This window comes from Amblyomma americanum, chromosome 6 (genome assembly GCF_052857255.1).
Source record: "Amblyomma americanum isolate KBUSLIRL-KWMA chromosome 6, ASM5285725v1, whole genome shotgun sequence".
NCBI classification, from domain to species: Eukaryota; Metazoa; Arthropoda; class Arachnida; order Ixodida; family Ixodidae; genus Amblyomma; species Amblyomma americanum.
The window spans coordinates 146,417,762-146,438,867 of record NC_135502.1 but is presented as its reverse complement, the minus strand read 5'-3'; positions in this window follow the sequence as shown (position 1 = coordinate 146,438,867).

Genomic DNA, 21,106 nt, shown 5'->3' with positions numbered 1-21,106 from the left:
GTTCGGTTGTGAATTTTTTCTTTGCTGATTACGTCATTGAGGTTTACTAGAGCACTTTTTCTGGACGCCGACAACACCGCTGGGTTTAGTTGCAGATTTTCCTGTAAGGCTTTCGTCTTAAAATAAACAGGGCGCTGCAAGGCAGTGGTTGCGTATTCAGGCAGGTGTCGCCGAGCGGCGGCTGTACCGCATCTGCTGTAGCGTGACTGTGCCCTTGGGGAGGTAGAAGAGAGCTCTAATGTAGTTTATACATTGTGTACAGACGCGCAGTACAAATTCAAATCTGCAACCTACTGTCGACAAAATTTTCTCGCAAAATATCGGTCAGTGAGTCCCTTGCATGAAATGCGCACCATATTCTCAAGGTTAATTGTAGATTGATTATTTCGCTCATCATTTGGCGAATAAGTTCGCTCAGTGAATCGTAGCAATGTGCCACAAATCGGGTTTCAGTGTGCGATGACAGCGGTGTTCTGTGCAGGATGTCGTACCCGAATCCTGAATCAGTCGCTAAAAATGTGAGCTGAGTGTTGAAATTCTACTGATGTGCAATACGTGTTATGAAAGTCAGGACAGAAGTCGCCCTCTTGAGAAGCTGCTTGCGCTTCGCTATGTGTTGGTACGGAATACTAAACGAAACGTGTGGTTTGGACGTCACCACAGAATTTCATTATCAAAGCGGTTCACATCTTTTTTTTTTAGGTTGCAAATTTGCGATAACATTTTCAGCGCCTACCAATCAATGAACAGAGCGGAGAAATCTTTATTAAACTCAAAATACGCGACGAAGCAAAAACCACGAAATCAACTCTTCAATATTAGGCCCTTGGCACGAGATCATCTGGTAGCTCTGACACGATAGAAGACATTTGCAAATGAACCACTGGTTGCCTTGTTAGGCTTTTCGTGTAACTGTTTCCTCTCCCAATTGCATAAAGAGAATTTCTAGCTTCTCATGATTTGATTAATTTAGAGCGTATGTGCGCTTTATGCGTGTTGTGATATTTTATGCGAGTGATGATATTTTTATGCCTGTGCTTTTTGTGAGGTTCAGTGAATGAATAGCGTAAAAATATAACGTCGAAAGAGCGCATTCAACATTATCTTAATGTTTCCACAACTGCCAGGAAATTTATACGCAAGGAATGCGCAATTTATCTTGATTTTTTTTAATGTACTAATCTAAACGTAAAGCCTTTGGAGCATGAAAACTTAATGTTTTTGCGCCGATGCTCGTTTAGAGCATTGCTTTTTGGTCATTGCAACATTGGAACAAAATAGAGAAGGGAGAAAAGAAATGGGCCGTAAATCTATGCGCGTGCAGCAGCCAAACACTGGAGAAAAAGCAGTTTTCTTTGATGCAAAAGTTTTAAATCAACTCTTTTTTGCAGTCGAACCTGTTCTGGCAAAATCATAAGAGAAATTGAGTGGAGCGACAAATCTCTCTGTTTTATTAAGGCAGCCCACTCACTACCTTATTAGTTAAACGTTAACCAGAAAGGAAGCTTTCTGTGGAGTCCAGCTCGTGCGCAGAGCTACTGAGGCAAAACAAACATCCGGAAAGGAGCGAAGGGCGATGCACAATGACTGTTCGAAGAAAATGCAGATTCTATAATCGTACATCTCTGGTCGCCTTTCCTTGGCGACTGTACATGTACTTGACATGATGATATATATGGTATCGAGGCTAAATCAGAATCTAAGCTTCAAAGCGGAGCCAATTAGTCGAAGAAGCCTCAGTAAAAGAAATAAATGTTATGTCGAGAAGGCTGTACGCACTACTCTTTCTCTGACAGCGCTACACGCAGCGATGGAATAAACGCCAATTCGCCATAAACCGTCCGGCTCTCGCTTCATCGAGCACCGCTCTGTTCCACGCCGCGAAAGATTCACGCTGAGGATAGCTTCGAAGAAACAGCATTAGTCTACAGCAGAACTTCTGCCACTTTCTAGTCACTTTACTAAGAAACAAAATAAGCCCACGTTCGTGAAACCGTGCTCTGGCTCCTGCAAAAAATTTCCCCATGCCGCAGTGAAACTTGTGACGCCTTACAGCTGATGGAATGTGCCTCGCAGTGTCCACACGCGGTCGGCAAAAACGCTGTGCGTGCATGGGTTTGTATCGGCGCGCACTATGTGTGTACGGCTGCGCAACGCATGGGTCGCCCTTGGTTGCACATAAAATACTTCTTTTTCCTTCCACCATGCGGCATTAAATGACACTTCGCGTATTTCATGATTTCAGGTCCAACATCAGTCGCTGCAGTCACTGTTGTTCCAAGTCAACGCAGCTCGCTACTACTAATTGTCCTCCAAAGTACAAGCGACTATGACTTCATGGAGGTCACGCGGTACTGTAACAGAGAGAAGGAAAAAACTTACCAGAAAATATTTTCTACCAGGTATGACCGCAGCAGAGAGGAGAGAATAGAAGGTGAGTATTTCCGTAAAAACTTATACAAGCCTGACCGCTTTTGCGAACGATGAATTAATGCTGGCACAATTAAATGAAAACGCCGCTCAATTGCATTTCCTGCTGGCGTAATCAGGAATATGTCGTGTGTCAGAGCGAACTGCAACTATGCTGTTTATTCAATGAGACTGAGCGTCCTGAGGGTAGCGCGGCCTAGCGTCCGTTATTTTTGCTTTGTTCTGCAAAGTTATATACGAATACAGACTAACTAGCTAAATTGGCTTCCGCAAAAAAGGTTCAATTCAAAGCATGTAGATCACTTTGAAGAACAGCCGGCTCAAACGTTCGGAACTAGGTACTTTTCATGTAAACTTTGTTGTTCAATTCTGGACAAAAAAGCATTTTTGAGCGCAAATTCGTTTATGAACGCAATATTTTCATCTAATGTAAGATTTCACTATAGCAATTAATATCTCCGCAGATCACCGAAGCCAGTTTTGTACTTTTTTTTCTATTACTGTTTTTGATATCGTCAAAAGCATTCTCGACTGGTTTTCTATGGCAGCATTAAATGTTCCATGTATGAGATCGATGGAAACATTTTAAGTGAAAGATCTTGCTGCATATATCGGAAGACTGGACCATAAACTTAAATATTTCCATAAAGGTGTCTTACAATTTTCCAGTTTTTCAGATTTTTTGTACGAGTACCCCCTGCGGTGGCTCAGTGGTTAGGGCGCTCGACTACTGATTCGGAGATCCCGGGTTCGAACCCGACCGCGGCGGCTGCGTTTTTATGGAGGCAAAACGCTAAGGCGCCCGTGTGCTGTGCGATGTCAGAGCACGTTAAAGATCCCCAGGTGGTCGAAATTATTCCGGAGGCATCCACTACGGCACACCTCTCTTCCTTTATTCTTTCACTCCCTCCTTTATCCCTTCCTTTACGGCGCGGTTCAGGAGTCCAACGATTTATAAGACAGATACTGCGCCCTTTCCTTTCCCCAAAAACCAATTAATAATTAATTAATATTTGTACCAGTATGTTGGACTTGTAAAACGCTACCAGTTTATTCCGCACTATAACGATTTGAATGTTATCGCGCTTGTTCTGGCTGAAACGGACCAAGAATTTTTCGCTGGAGAGCCGGCCATTTGTTCCGCAGTAAACATGACGGGGCAGGTTATAAGAAAATCATTGGTTTCCGTGAAAAGAATACGGATATCTCATGAAAACAAGGTTTCCGCAAAACTTTGTTTTTCGCAGTGCTTTGCTTTCGCACTGGGCGCCGGATATACCTCAACAGCTGCTGATGCATTGGAAAGGAGTGCGCCACCCGCGGGGATAATCAGAAGTAATAATCAGTGATATGATATGTTTCCGCACAATGTAATACACCCGAATTACAATACCCTCCTCACCATGGCCTGTCGACCTTGTGCCGCGAGATGTGAGTAGACGGCAAAGCTCAACACGTAATCGAAATTATCCCGGTGCCCTCCCCTAAGGAAGCACCTTCTTTCACTTCCGTCTCCATCCGTTCCTTCACGACTTTATTCTCTACCGCCGATTGCGATGTTGGGCAAGCAGGTATTTAGAATGTTCGGACTTTTGGCAACCACCTACAAACCACGATGCTGGCCCAAAAGACGCGGGTTCGATCCCGGCCGCGGCGGTTGAATTTCGATAGAGGCGAAATCCTATAGTCCCGTGTACTGTTAGATGTCAGTGCACGTTAAAGAACCCCAGGTGCTCGAAATTTCCGGAGCCCTTCACTACGGCGTCTCTCAAAGCCTGAGTCGCTTTGAGACGTTAAACCCCCATAAACTAAACTAAACTACAAACCACGACGCTTATCTGATATTCCTGCGTTACGTTGAAACACAGGCAGTACACTGGCCATAGAGTTTTTTGCTCCATGCATGCGCATCACTGTCGCCACCGCCTAGCTCTTATGGATCTTCTTTCGGCCAAAGTTCCAATGAATAAGTGAGCTTTTCAAGCTTGGCGCCATCACCACTGCGTCACAATGCGGAACGCTTGTCAAACAAAATATTCACTTCTAACCTACTTCCCAGCGTGCTTTCGAGGTAAAACATCATAACTTGAAAGCTACATGCGTCCTGCCGCAAACAGTGGTTTTATCGTGTTGGAGCATGTAGTTTTGAAGCATATGTCGTAATCAGTACTGGTAAAGGCTTGTTATAAAGATTCAGAGGAAATCCGGTTGATTTAATTATCTCGTGACGCCAATGTTCTCAGTTTAGGCAAATAAAATGCATAAACATAGCGTAACGGCATACAGGCCATTGAAATAGAAATATGGTGTCAAGTCGCTGGTTTCGAGCGGTATGCATCTGGGCTTAAGGCTTCCTGGAAAAATTAATATAGCTTGTGCATAAAATCGTTCGCCGCTTGCATAAGAATGCTTATGTTTATCGTTTCATTCATCTGTGTTTGGTAAAGATGGTGTAGAATAAGATTAATTATGCTTAATTAAAGCGGTCTGCCTGCCGTGACGGAAGAGTTAGCCAATTTCAAATTTTTGCGTTATGTTCGCATCAAAAAACATGAATTCACGTCTCCACACTGTTTCCCTTTGCGTCAAGTGGGGATCGCAAGAAGACGTCACAGTTTTTCACTCTAATGTAGTGCCACATTATTGCCGGTCATGATATGAAACATCGTCTAAGCCGTGGTTCATGTGCAGACATGCTTGCAACGTAGCTAAGTGGAAAACTCGGCCCACACAGGACATCCTGCATGGCAAACTACCGAATAAGGTACAATTACCGCGCCGCTGACCAGCTGTCATAAGCCACCTCTCGCAGCAGCCGTGAACGAGCGCTCATGCTCACCTGCTCTCCCGTCCGATCTGCTAGAAAACTATGCGTCGGTGTAGAAGAGATGGGGGAAGCGCAAGAATTACTATCTGTAAAGAATGGGTTTGCTTTTACTGCGTTTATCGTTCCAGCGCTGCTCAGGCTATGGGGGGAGTCGTTGTGGAAGGCTCCTAATAATTTTGAACGCCTTGTGCTCTTCAACGTCCACTTCCATCGCGCTGTGCACTGTCATCGCGCAGTGCACCGCCATTTTGCCTTTCGCCTCCATCAGCCGGGATCGAACCTGAGTCTTTCGGGTGAGCAGGCGAGCACCGTAACTACTGAGCCATCGCGTAGGCAGTTTGCAAAGCCTGAAGAACATTTTTAAAATTATTATGCCGGTTACAATTAATCACGAATACTGCTTGTTCAGGAATTATTTGATGAAACATTGGTTAAACAGTAATCGGCGATTAATCGGAGAGTACGGGATTGCTCTACTAAAAAGACTGTGCAAAGATCGCATATTTAAAACTTAGCGGTGAGGGCGTCAGAAGGGGCCACACGCCATCTGCAGCTGGACCCAAGCCTCGACGTCGAGGCCAGTCAGAATCACCGCGAGGACGTCAGGTGGTGCCACGTGCCGCTGAACTGGGTGCGGCACCCCTGACGCATCTCGACGAAAGAGCGCGTGAGCGCTGGAGGTCCGCGATGGGGTAGCGTTACAATGCGCGCTATGTTGAAAGTCTCTATTCTGATTGTACTAAAGCTACTTCCCTCGTTTCTTTTACTGCCTACTTCATCTCTTGCCTCCCAGCACCGTTTTGTGGCCAGACCCCGCCCCCCCCCCCCCCCCTCCTTGGGAGCGTTTCGTGACACTATCGGAGCGTGTTATGCACCTTCAGCCGGCTTTCCGGTGAGGATAGATTGTTTTAAACACGCAATCGTCATCTAGCTCTGGCATGTCGCAATTGCCCCGGCGCTCCATACAGAACTTCCGTTACCCGTCTATGAAACTTTCACGCACAACTTTTGTTGTATGACCTAAAAACACGAATGACCGCGCATGCATTCCTACATTAGGGTAGTGTCGACTTAGCACTGCTTGGACCACTACTTTTTATGGAGGTGTCTTTTATCAAGCAATAAGAGTGGGGCAAAACCACGTCGTCTCGAGGTGCCTCGAGGTACAGTTTAAGAACTCGAGATTCCCTAGCGCCTCTTCTGAACTACGGCTTGTTGTAGCTTATTCCTCCAAATAAACAGAATATATCAGCTGATGCATTCAACGCGAGCGTAGGTGATCCCAATGGACCGGGTGAGGAAAAATCCGTGACATTTATCGTAGTTTTCTAAATGCTTCTCAGCACCGGAGACAATATCGTCTATTTCTGTTTGCAACGACCACAAATTTAAACAAGGGTGAAGGGGTGTTGTTTCTACCGTAATGGTGAGCCTGACTGCTGTTACCTTCTGTATCTGAGTGTGCAGAATCCCAGCATATACGTCCCCTATCTGCTAAACAACGAATGTAGCAAGAAAAAAACAGAGCGGGCCAGCGGCATTGCCATCGACAGTTTTTAACTATTGAGCGAGCGCGGCGCGCTGTCACCGCTTCGCGCACTTCTGCGTGCGTTCCCAGACACACTTAGATCGTGTGGGGGTAGCGGTCTCGGTCACAAAGGAGATGCCCTTGACTCAGCGTGGCAAGCTCAGCCGGAGACCAGCTACCCTGTGACAAGGTGGTTGGTCGTTTGGTGCCCAGCTTTCGCCGGTCGCAAGCCAGAGAATGGGTCGGAGCCAAAGGTTCACAAAACAAAACAGTTTATACAGCTAAGAGACGATACAGAGGAATTTACAATCACTCGTACGAGCACATACAAAGTGATTCATAAATACAATGCAACTCATGTAAAGTCACAATAGAGAGAGGTACAATTCAACAAAATCTTTGCACCTAAAGTGTACTACCACAGAGAGACACAAATAAAAAAACACAATTTGTTCACCGGGCACTGCGGCAGTCCGACGACTTCAGGAGCACGACGGGCCGATCCGTAGACTGGCGCACGTTGTCTCGCTGGTCCGGGCTGGGCGAGTGGTGTTGTCCCGGGATTCGAGCGGGCGCGCTTCTCGGAAGCTTGAACGGCGGCTCGGGCTAACAGACGGCGGTTGCAGCCCCTCATTTATAGGCGCGCCCCCGTCTGTTCTTCGCGCCAAAGCAGGCGCGCACACACGCAGCTTTAACCGGACAAACTCCTTCTCCTTCTTGCGCTGGGCGCGCGACCTGATTGGTTCAGCGCGGAAACCACCTTCTAGAACCATCTAGGTCATTCGCGGCACGCTGAGTCGTCGGTGCCGGAGCGAAGAGTGTAGGGGGGGGGGGGGGGGGGAGGAGGGTATCCTTTGGCGCGAAAGGGTGCCCCCTTTCCGTCGACAACAAGCAATAACTTCTCCAACATTCGAGAAGAGTTTACTTAGGCGCCCCGAAGGCGAGCTGAGTGAAAAGCACCGTGTTCTCACAGGGGTTCTTCCCCGCTGTTTTCCTGTTTTACTTTACCGCGTGCGGGCGCGATTGCTTAGGCGCAGCGCCGGTTTGTTTCGAACATGCGCCGAATTTTGTGACACCGGCCGAAGTTCCGGATCACTGCAGCCTCAAAATCGGCCGAGAAATTTCTTTTTCAGTATCGGGACCCGTTAAAATAAACCACTAAAATGATTTTTTCCGACACCGACGCTCCTATCCTTTCAATTTCTAAGCCAATCCCTAATACCAATACATAAAACGTATCGAAAGATGGCATCGAAGATACATGCATCTTCGATGCAGAACATGCGTGATATTTACCAGCAACTCTGGCATTGAGTTGCATGTAAACATACAATGCGATTCGCGATTCTTTTCCTTTTATTTGAACGCCATTGTCCAGTAATGTCAATCACTCCATTATCTACTCATGAACACCTAAGCCAAATATTACACTTCTACACGCAGCAGAAAACCCACAATCGCGCACTGAAGTTGGCGAGTCCTTTTCGCCGACTTCTTCACGCTCGTGACCTCCTTCGTCGCACGCTGCTGCGTACTTTTGTTTTTCACGATTTTTGTTTTTCAGGATTTTTTCATGATTCATGCAGCCAGCATAGCCGCGACCCGTCCGCAGCTTCGCTCCCGTCGGTCAGAGCGCTCCGCCACTTGGCGGAGGAGCGCCGACCTCTGAGCGCGCCAAAATTGAGGAGAGAAGACGGAAAGGCACGCAGGCGCCGAAATTGAAATTTTGCCTAGAGATAACTCAGCTTCTACAAAATGCATTTAAACCTTTCTTACTGGATGATATTCGTGAAGAAGCATCCTTGAACATTCCGGCAATAAAGCACTTTCATTCTGAGCTCCTTTAAGAAGACGTTAAAGCTGCAGCCTTTTGCCTCGGCAAGAAATAATTTAGTGGAGAAAATTGTATTCCGTAAATTTGCAGTATTAACACAAGTTAGGTGCAGAAACAGATCGTGGCTATATGCTGCTTGTACAGAAAGTTGCTATACGGTGCATTTTATTGTTAAGGGGCAGAAGGCGGTCGCAGCAGATAGAACTACTGAAGAACTCAGAACACGGGGCACAAGCACAAGGCTCACGCCGCCGCGATGGATTCGGCCAGCGAACACACGTCAAGACACAAGACTTTGTCCGCGTCGTCGCCTTCTGCTGGGTTCGTAGAAATATTATTAGGACTCTCCGTAGAAATGCGAACCGAAGCCCCAAGACCAGTTTTGTTTTGAAGATTTTTGTGTGATGCCAAATCTATTGACACAGTGAAGCGTTCATAAGTTTTCAAAAAACGCTGCAGTTTTCTTGAAAAAATTGCTCATCACATGTGCAAGACATCGCTTTCACGAATTCTTGGAATCGCAGTCTTGTACACGTTTGTTTTGAGGTATCGCTAAAAGTTGTTCTGTCTCTTAAACTTTCGTAGCTTAAAAAATTTTTCAGTATCAGATACGGTACTCTTCAAGAAAATAATATGACAAGATTGAGTAAGAACTTGATTTTAAAACTCTTCCTCCGTATACGGTTTTTTGACTACTGACAGGAGCAATTCCTACTTTAGTAGACATGAAAGCAATTTTTTTATGTGCGGCTTTGAAATCTCCCGAAATAGAAAAAAAATAACAAAAATAGTATCATTAAAGAGAGTTACCACCATACATTTTCACTAAAATCTTCTTTAAGGCTATCACACGTAGTGATTCGAGAGATGCAATGAGCTAGCCAATTGTTTCATTTGAAGCTATCAAGTAGAATGCATAAACTACAGCTTATTTTGTTCTCTTACCATTACTGGATGTCACCAGTTTAAAAGAGTAAGAGTCGCGAGCTGGGGGGGGGGGGGGGGGGGGCTGCTCTGACTTCATGTGGTTCTATTTTAGTCAGCACAATGCCGGAGATCATAAGATTGTTTTCGAGCCCTTTTCCTAGTCTCATTCCCGTAGATAATAAAAGCATGATTGGGTTTGCTGCATTGCTTGGCTTGTACTACTGTCCAATGAACGCTACAGTATTTCAGTGTGTCGAAGGTATTTGAAGGTGTTTCTTTTAGTATATTTACAAAACAATTAAGTCAAATTTTAACACAATTTCAATGAAGCAGATAGCTTTTTATGCGTAGCTGCGTTCCCTGTGTCTGAGATTCGAAAACACGCCAGGGAAGGTATATATCGCGGCAAGCTTTTAGGTACGCTGCAAATTTTAGCAAGGTACCGAGGTCTTGGTAACCGGAAATGCTTCCGGCGGGATGAAATTTTCGAGAACATTTAAATTCTGTAGTGAGCACAACCTGCTCAGAGGAACTGTGGAGTCGAATTAAGGGATGAAAACCCTCTCACTTCTTAAAGTTTTCATATTATATCTTTGAAAAAGTGCACACAATTACTACGCGGAACTACACAAGATCTATTGCAGCAAGCTCTATGCGTGATGCAAGCTAGAGCTAGGCGAAAAATGCATTCTTTTGCACGTTCACTTCGCAGTATACTACAGCTGGTTCGCAAACGCACTAAAAGCATAAATTTATGGGAAGAAAGTTGGTGTGTCCTTAGCGTTGCCGTTTAAAAAAATGAGAGATGATTATGTTAGCCGGTGTTCTGAGATTCGAGCGAAGCTCTCCACACGCCACCTTCCACGGATAGAAGGTTTCTTGTTACGCTGCAAACCACCTCCTAAGGTCTGCTCGGGGTAGGCACCTTGCGGTTGTGCATTCCTCCTCTCTCGCCGGGGCAGTGGTGTTTCGTTCTGCTACTACCTGCCAAGGTTGTTAGGTGGCACTTTACGCATACTATGTCGACACAGCCTACGCCGACGACTACGACGCGGAAACCACGAATGGGCGCCTAACTGGTGCGTTCTAAAAACTCGGCGCGAAACATCCGCTGTAGGTCACATGTCTCACGAACCAGCACATGCGAACGTAGATTGCCGAAATCAACGCACACATTCACGACACGTTTCTGGCTATATACCAAGGGAAGGTGGGATGGTGGCGGATTGCCGCCTTTTTCTAAGGACGAACAGCGCATCCCAGCTGCAACGCGCAGAATGTTTCGCAGTGGTGGCCTAGTCATTTGAGCATCCGCCGCGCATGCGGGAGGTGCGGGCTTAGATCCCCACTGCCGCTGTGTACCCACCGGCGATACAATCTCTCCCCTGGTCTGGTGCTCGGCTTATTGAGGGTGAAATGCTTGGAAAAATTGGTCTTTGGCCCCGCTTTGAGTAAAAGAAAATACCTTGTGCCATGGCGCTAATTGACCACAGAAGCCCTTGCGCCATAAAAATTCATTATAATCATCAAATTCAGTGTTGGCGGCTCTAGAAAAGTGATCAGGTCTGTTTGATGGCGATGGCCGGCTACTACAAACTTTATTTCCGCTTCGAAATGAGGGCGCAAAGACAATGAAACAGCCAGAATTCTTAGGCGCGAAATGTAGAAGAGTGCGGTGAGGGGCTAGTTGGTACGATATTGTATGAACAATTATTTACTGCTTAAAAAAGACGTCTTGTTTGCGCAGTTATTCATTTTTTTTCATAATTCTCTGGCGCACCGGAAGAAGGCCTAAGGTTGTCACAATTCATCACCCTCCACACAGTCAGTCTTTCAACGGCTTTCAAGATAAAATGAAAGAACTGAAATGTGGAAGAATGTTGACGTTAACCAGATGCTCAGCCTTTAAATATCCTAACTCCCATGTCAAATTAAGTTTTACTTCACCAATAGCATCATTTCGGAGTGAAAGCTTGTCCAGACTAGGTTAACGGCTTCGGCGGGGTGATTCGCTGTGGGAACAGCCACAAGAATTTTTTTTTTGTGCCGCATATAGCTAACGTAATCGGAGTAATGGGCCTAAACATGGTTTTTAGACAGGGGAAGAAACGTTTTCAGTTCCTGCAACAGCACGCGCGCAATCACTCCGATTAAAAGTTGATAACTCCTGTGGTACATAGTTTTGCGAATCAATCTATTCCACATTTAAAACTTATTCGGATCTAATTATACGGCTACAAAAAAAAAACGGTGCGAATAATTACGTTTTGCGGTCCGTTTGAATCCAGCAGTCGTTAAATCTGCAGCTTGAAAATGCTTCATTTCCCACTGTCATTCGAAATGAAAATTGCCATTCTAGTGAATAACAAAATAAGTCACGATCAATCATTATCCTTTAACATATTCGTGATTCCTACACGTATCTCTAGAAATGCCACTAACATTAACGTTGATTTATCAGTTACCCGAAACAGAAACGACCAAAGGCTAATCCAGTATCACGATACAAAGATATAGGACACCTTACCAGAGAGATTAAGACTGCCAATAGCTCTGTTTTCCATAGAAAGGTTTAATCTTTCATTAATTAGTTACGTATGTTTTACTGCATCGATGTTGCTATTATTTTGTAGTTATATTGTTTTATTTCTTCATCAACGTATATTTCTTGTCATTCTGTTTGATTGGTAAGAAGTTCACAATTTTTCAACTGTGTCTTAATGGCTTCTACAAATATATGCATTTATACTATATGGGCCGAATCTAGCTTGAGCTATTGGCCCAAAACTTCTTTGATTATGTTGTACAATTTTCTGATGAAATAAATAATGTATAATGTCTAATATACACAAAACTAACCTGGAGTACTACTCACCGTAGCGCCTCAGTGCCTTTCCCCTTAGGCTTCTGGTCCCAAGATCACACGCTCAATTCCAGTCGCGGAGGCCGTGTTTCGACGGCGCTGAATTACAGAAACATGCCTGCGTTGTGCGCTGTCAGCGCATCTTAGAACCTTATGACTTAAAGCAATTAGGACCGCTTTACTACGGCGTTAATTAAAGCCAGTGCCTTGCTTTGCATCGTTAAACCCGGCAATGTAGAGATTTACTAACTGCAGTACAGCAAAAGTTTAGCCGAAACCCATTATAAACAATAATTTTTATTTTAGTAGGCGGTCAGTGTCTTGTTCGAGCGATGACCAGAGCTGCTGATGACGTTTTAATATGAAGATATTCTCACTGATGGGAAACTCGTGTACTCACGAATGCTGCATTTTAATGTGTGATTGCATAGAATGAAACTGCAGAGTACCTTCCGGTTGATTGTTCTCATTAATTATATTACCACCCTTCCATCTAATATGAAAAATAATCTGAGATGGTGTCTTTCGAGTCACCTTGCCCTGCATTTATTGATTAGAGAAATAAAAATAAATTGAAATGAAATTTAAATAAATCGCAAAATCATGGACGAATCCTGATTTCATGATCACATTAGCAGCGCTATAAAAGCTATTGCACATACGGATCGTTCATAGTTCGGAAGTCAAAATGCTTGCCGCAAATGTTTATCTCTGATCCTGCTTTATTGTCTTTGCAGGTTTGTTATTCAACGCCGAAAACTGCGAGTTCTTCGTCTCATTTTACCGGGACATCGACGGACAAAGATATTACAGCTTCCCGGTCCAGGCGGTTCAAGAATAGCTTTCCGGCTGCCATGGAAGTTAAGATCAGTTTGAGCCTAATGTAGGAACTACAATTTTATGAATGTGGCAGTAAATAAAACAAGCCAGGCATTCTCATACCAAGCTCACTAAAGTTTCTGCGTTTATTCTTTTAATGAAGAAAGAGGTTTGTAGGAATCAATTTGTACCAAATCTGGAGATCACTATCCTCATTGTCAAGCTACCCATCCAAAACGCGGAATGGTTGGCCCGCGGTACAAATAAGGCAGAAGAAACCCACTACTCTGGGCACTACGCAAGATGACTCGAGCTTGGCGAAACTCGCGATCTTCCAGAACTCTTACGATGCCCTCAGATGAATGCACAAACGCTATTAAGAAATAAAATTCAGCCCTCAGCACGCCTCTAGTTTCATTGGTGTATCCGAAGTCCCTCTAAGGGTATCACTACTTGGGCCTCACTTGGTGGGTTTCAGGGGTTGACGACACAGCACGACTGATGTGATCAAACCCTTCGTGATCTTCTTTAATTTGGTTATCATTCCACTGAGTGCAAGTAAGTTATAGAAAAATGTTTAGTGCGCTTTATTACGAAATTTTTGTTAATATAAGTCTTTTTATGGGGGAGAACATATCAGTCAATGCGATTGAAAATAATATAAAAATTGTTGCACTTTGCGTTTTACCGTGAGTAAATGGTGCGGTAGCGTTATGAGCTGGGGCCACTTGACTTTCACTTCATGCAGAAATTCCACAGAAAGCAGAGCTTCCCCTTAACATGACTTGGCAGTCACCGCTCGGGATTTCGAGGGGGCACTGGCTTTGGATGTTAACTTTGCGGAATCACTGTTGAATAAAGGTGAAGCAGCATTAACGGTTACCGCGGGAGACAGTCGAAGAGCTGCTATGCACAGCAATGTGGACCTTCTGTCCTTATGGCATTCGCTGCAATCCAGTTTCAAAGCGGATGCCGCGATGGCGTAGAGGTAAATCATCCTCCGCGCGTGCAAGAGGACCACTGTTAAAATCCTAGCGCAGCGCAATTCTCTACCAGATAAAGAAAAGAAAAAATCGCCATGTCGATGGAATTGCATAACAAGGCCTGCGATGTAGCCTCCTATTGCTGGCAAGAGCTGGCCAAATCACTCCCTCAGCAGAACAGGATTTGGCCACCGTGGTGTAGTAGTTTGCCACAACCTTCTGTATGTTTACAGCAGTTAACCCTCTGCACTATCCTCCAGCGGCAGCGGACAAACTGAACACGGCGGTGGTGAGACCCATGACGCAGCGGAGGGGGCTACGAGCAACGTTAAAACAAGAAGTACCTAGAGTTTATGCAAACATTTTTATGGAAACGTCACCGCCCCCAATGTAAAGAAGCCGAGCAAAGAAATAAAACACTGAAATGTTGAGTTGCCCCCGAAGACGCAGCTATTACCAAAGAGAGGTTATGCCTCTACTAGGCCTATAAAATAAACAGCGGATAGCGGCCTGTCAGTTGGCAAACGAAATTTTAATTATGTGCGAAAGAAACGGAAACCGATTTCTTGTATAATAACACGATGTTTTAGAAACTACTTGGTTTCTTAATCAGCTGTGACTGCGGATGAGTTTCAGCTTGAATTTTAGAGCGCACGTAAAGTCAGTAGCCGAATCACTGAACCTAAACGTTAGGTGTAGGATTAGGAAAATATTCCGAGGGCAGTGCCATTGTCAATTACCAGAGTTCTGCACTCATGTGGATTGTTCTTCAGGACAATGGGCTCGTCATAATCAATCCTGTCATCACATGCCTCTCAGTGTTCGGCCACCACGCGTCGCTCACTGTGTCACATAAATTAAGGGAGAAAGGCTCACGCAGAACCAGCTCAGCCTGTTTCTTCGGCAACCATTACTTAGGCCAAAAGTGTACGATCTGTTTGCGATGAATTCATAAGGTGTGAAAGGTCATTAAGAAAAAAATATTGGTTTATGCTTTGCTTCGATGTTCAAGATCTCGTTTACTCTGCACCTCATGCTGAACTCTTTGCGCCCATTAGTATATGTTTTGTACTTTAAAAGGGCAAGTTGGTGTTCATAATTACATTAGGGTGCGCTAACTTCCGAACAGACAACATAGAAAATAACCGCTAGACACGATCACAGAAAATAAGGGACATTCAACTGAGTTTATTTTCACTGGAGTGCACTCTTATACGTGCTTAATTATTCGAAACAGGGATACACGAAAAAAAACGAGCAAATCAGCAAAAAAGCGAAGCAAATAAGAAAATGGTCATGATACAGTTAGTTTTGTTGCACAAACCATATTTCGACTTATGAGCAGCCATGGAAGGCTCTTTACTTTTGAGTAAAAACCACCGACGGTTAGCATACGTACCCCGCCCTCCCACCCAATTTTTTTGAGCAAAACCTTCATCCTTCCTAGTAGAGGCTTCTTCTTATGCCTTGTGCAATGTGCAATAATTTGCTGTCTTATATCGAGCGGACCTAGAGCAGTGGCTAAGGCAGCAATAAATGTTTTATACATAATCAGATGCGTAGATATTGTGTGTTCTTTGAAACAAGCGGAGAAAAATGAAGTATCATGACGTGACCAGTAAAACTGGAAAAGCGTTCACACGAATTTCTAAGAGCCTATAGCGAAGCCTCACGTTTACGAATGACTATCTACTGCAAAAGATAACAGGTTTTGGTCAGGAAAATGCTCTTCTCGGGTAATCACCTGTGTTGGATGCATAACTTCGTGACTGTGAAAGATCTACAGCCTTATGTTTTGCGCATGGGGTTTTCTTTTTTTAAATAAGGAACCCTCAGATGTTTCTTAACTTACGGAAGCGTTGAAGGACGCCTTCTATTGTTAGAACCGCGCTGACACGATGCTTGGGTAGGAATTTACTCAGAGCGACGAACAGCCGCTAGTGCGCCTCCGGTGTAAGAATATGTGCCTAACAAAAGAAACGTATTTATTTAAATTAAAATAAAACAACTAGACGAGCATACCCTTGTATTTATATTAAAGTAAACGCGCCTATGTGATCTCGTCCTGAATTTTAACTTAACAAGGTGATGGTTCGGTCTAGTGGGTATGCGTTATGATCCATAGCGCAGCAACAAAACAGGGGACAAACACAAGCGCTAAACTTCCACTACGGCTTTATTTGTTGCACACAGAATTTATACATGAAGTAAAGAACGATACCAGTCAGATTAGACAAGATACTTTGTGAACAAAGCTTAAAAATCACATGCAATACATTTCACCGGTTGGCATACTGCTCCGAGGCTAAAAATGCCATATCTTTCTTTGTCAGCGACAATGATGGACTGCTGACCCAGCTTTCAGGTCCAGCTCTTTCGATTGCGGCAGCCTCAATAATTTCCCTTGTTAATCTATCGGCATTTCTGCCTATCACCTCACAAGGTGAGTGAAGGTGTATATGTCTGCACCAGAAAAATTGTCCCGCATTTGCAAGGCCACCTGTCCCGACAGCAGGCTTCAGAATAGTTGCACGATTCGGCATAGAAACCCTTTCGTGCAGTGTACTGAAGATATAGTCTACAGTATCCCGCTTTCATGCGGCAAGGCGTACAGGGGTAGTCAAAAAATCCCAGGCCGCTCCGAACGGCCGCGGGGCAGCTCCTCTCCGCTATCGGGGCGCTGTTATCGCACGCTTGTCTCGCCGCGCTTGTGTTTCCAGGGTATGCGCAGAGAGGGAGTGAGTGAGAGGGAGTGGGTCAACTTGGGCACATACGGCACCACCACAGGTCTCACCTCTTCTCTAGAGACCTCTCTCCCAGAGCTCACTGGCCTATACTTCATCTTCTGCAAGAGGCTTTCGGCGACCCCCGTAACGAGCGAACCAAGGAACCCGGCTGAAGACAGCCTGGACACTTGGTTGTCAAAACCCGGTCGCATCTAGTGAACGTATGACTTCCTTAGCGAACTCTCAAGGCACAGTGAAGCAATGCCTCTTTTCACTAATACGGAATGCGAGGAGTCAAATGGCAGAAGCCCTTTTATTGCTTGCGGAGCGTAAGACCAGCACACCTGATCTGTACAGAACTTAATCTTAAGATCTTAAAACTGTAAACAATTGTCCAACTTCAGTTCACGTGTAAAATCTAAGCCATTTCCATCATGTCTAAATTGAGATAAAACATCGTCTGCAGCTTCAGCAAAGTTCAAGCTTGCGTCCTTGGTTAAAATAATCAAAAAATCGTCCACGTGTATAAAAACATTAAAAACTTTGTTAGCTGCTAAAACCTGATGAAAGACTTGGTCAATTTGTGAAATAAAGATGTTACATAATACCGGAACGACACACGATCCAGTACAAATGCCCGCATTCTGCAGAAAATCATCAATTTCATCTTCATCATCAGCCAGACTACACTTACTACAGGGCAAATGCCTCTCCCATGTCTCCCCAATTAGCCCAGTCCTTTACAAGCTGCGCCCACTCTATGCTGCGAACTTTTAATCTCATCCACTCACCTAGCCTTCTGCCGCCCCCGGCTACGCTTGCTTTCTCTAGGAATCCACTCCGTTACCCTTAAGGACCAGCTGTTGTCTTGCCTTCGAATTACATGCCCAGCCCAAGCCAATTTCTTCCTCTTGATTTCGACAAGAATGTAATTAACCCTAGTTTGTTCCCTCACCCACTCTGCCCGCTTCCGGTCTCTTAACGGTACACTTCTCATTTTCTTTCAATGGCTCGCTGCGTTGTCCTTAAGTTGAACCCTTTTCGTTAACCTCCTTGTTTCTTCTTCGTAGGTCAGTACCGGCAAGATGCAGCTGTTGTACACTTTTCGCTTCAGGGATATTGGTAACTTTCATTCATGATCTGACGGAACCTGGCATATGCACTCCACCCCATTCTTATTCTTCTAGTGATTTGCCTCTCATGATCAAGATCAGCTGTCACTACCTGCCGTAAGTAGACGTATTCCTTGACCATTTCCTGCCCCTCGCTTTCAATTGTGAACTGCTGGTCAAATGTTATAAAAGCGGACTCCAAGTAAAACTTTAGAACAGTTAAAAAATTATCAATGGAAATACCGGCTGAGTTCTGGAAGGAAACAGAATAATTTCTTTCAATGCATTCCCTGAGAGCAGTAAATACGGCATCGTGTGGTACACAGTAAAATAAATCAACAACATCCACGGAAATGGCACACCCAACTACAACCTCAGTTTTCGGAATACACAAACGTCTTCAGATGTTTTCGTTAAGAAAGGATCTCCTACATCTAGTTTGCTCAAATGCTTCAACAAGAAAAGACTTATCTGCTTCTGCCACAAACCTTATTTCGTAAGTATCGTTCTGAATGGCAACCCTTGCTTGTGCGTGCGAGAAACGTCGGACTTGGCGCCATCTTAGCACAGTGGCAGAACGCCGCTGAGCGAATAATCGCTTACGCCAGTCGTACCCGTTCACGCTCCTAAAAGAACTATTCCAACCCGGAAAAGGAATGCGTCGCGGTGGTGTGGGCGCTCGCCAGATTTCGACTGCATCTTTACGGCCGACTGTTGAGGACGTTTAATGGCCATCATTCCTTTTGTTGGTTTGCAAACCTCAAGGAACATCGGTATGAACTTCTGTGATGGCGGCGCCGTCCAAGTGACCTAATATTGGCGATGATTCCAGATGTCATTGGAGCCCACCAAATGCATTGTGTTGTTCCTGCCAGCCCCAAAGGGTACCTCTTGTGGGGTGAGACGAGATAAGGGCTCAGTGATCGTGGAAAAATTAGCTACAAAGCGCCGGTAGCAAGTGCGAAAGCCTCAAAATTGGCTCAAAGAGCGCTTGTTGGTCGTTGTCGGAAATGCCGCAACCGCAGCAATTTTCTTGGGGATATGGTGTATGCCATCAGAGCTGACAAGCTGGCCTAAAAATTTTGGCTCGTCAAAACCAAATTGGCACTTCTCCGGCTTTAGGGACAAGCCACCAGAACAGATGGCTTAAAGGACTCCTCTGAAGACGGTTGAGATGGGTTTAAAATGTCTGAGAAAAACAACTACGTCATCTAAATAGACGACGCAAGACTGTCGCTGAGATAGGAGAGTACAGTAACCATTATTCTTTTGAATTTTATTGGTGCAGAACAGAGGCCGAATGGCGGAATCTTAAATTCATATAAGCCATCTGGAGTTATCAAGATGGTCTTTTCACTGTCGCGTTTATCAACTTCAATTTTCCAATAACCGCTGTGCAGATTCGAGGATGAAAAGTACCATGCATGACAAAGACGATCCATACAGTCATCAATGCAGGGAAGCGGATAAACTTTTGTCGCTTTGTTCAGCTTTCTGTAGCCGACACAGATACGTAAGCTCCCATCTCTTTTCTTCACTATAGTACAACGAGAGACGCCCATCATCACACATCTGCTGGACCTGGTGGTGAATCGCATCTCTTTTTGTTAAAGGCAGTCGGTAGGGGTTTTGTCTTACAATCGTTCGATGTCCGTGGTGATAATGCGATTTTTGGTGACTGTCGTTTGACCGATTCATGTCGATAGAGCGAAACAGTTGCAGAACGAATATAGGAGAGCCAGAAGTTGCGACATCTCTGACATCGACAATTTTCATAAACGTTGAGCTTGCCGCCACCACGGTGGCTGAGTGGTTATGGCGCTCGACTGCTGGCCCGAAAGACGCGGGTTCGATCCCGGCCGCGGCGGCCGAATTTCGATGGAGGCGAAATTCTAGAAGCCCGTATACTGTGCGATGTCAGTTCACGTTAAAGAACCCCAGGTGGTGGAAATTTCCGGAGCCCTTCACTACGGCGTCTCTCATAGTCTGAGTCGCTTTGGGACGTTAAACCACCATAAACCAACGTTGAGCTTGCCAGCAAGAGGAGACACCGGATGTGCAACGTCGATGGTGGGGCACCCGTTGGGAGCAATCATCTCTTCGAAATGAGCTATCGTATGAACGGTGTCAATATAGAGTGTGCTGAACTGAAATTGGTAACGAGAAGAAGAGTAGTTCATAGACAAAGCGAAACAATACCCCGTGCTACGCAAATATGTCCCCAAAAGACCAAGGATACGTTCTCTTCAGCCCTTATCAGTACGGCCGTCGTCACAAACAACTGTAACTAACTCGCTGGCGCGAAGAGCAAATAATACGTCAGTATAACCCGGTGCATTAGGTCACAGACCATTCTGATTTCGTTCATAGTCAGGTCAGTGCAAAGAAAAAATCGGGTCGTCTTCAACAAACATATTGCCGCTCTCGTTGGGCCTCTGGATCCGACACTGATGGGTCATCTCGGCTTTCTATTTTCGCTCGGGGCTGGCGAAGTCACGCAGGAGCTGACAATGAAATTGATACCAAGTCGTAAGGTTCGATTTAAGGTTCTCAAATCAGGTCCGTACGAAATAAGCAAAAGCAAAGTACATATTCCACAAATGACGGTAGTCGTTCCACTCGTAGGCGCCGACGCGGACATAGTGATCCAGCCAATCTTCAACGTCATCAAAGGGCTCGCCGTGGAAAGGTCTTGGCGTGCGCGGCAAGTGGACGACGAACGGGGCAGGAGCAGCTTCCGGAAAGTCACAAGTTTCGGTGGCAGTTGTGACGGGCATTATGTTAACGGGGCTCCATTGCGGGGCGAACTCATGTAGAACGCCTCGCAGGCGGCGGCTAGCGCTAGCGGCTGTAGGCTCCTTTGTGTCCTCGTTGCGCTTCTTTTTTTCGTGCGGGGAAAAATTCACGGATCGCCCCAAGTGATAAATCACCATGAGTGATATATCGAAGCACAAGCCGATTCTCGGCAAGTGTTGTTGTTGTTGTTAGCCTATCAAAAGGTGGCACATACCCACACTGGGGGATCGGCCAAGAATCGGGTGACTATTCACCTGAACG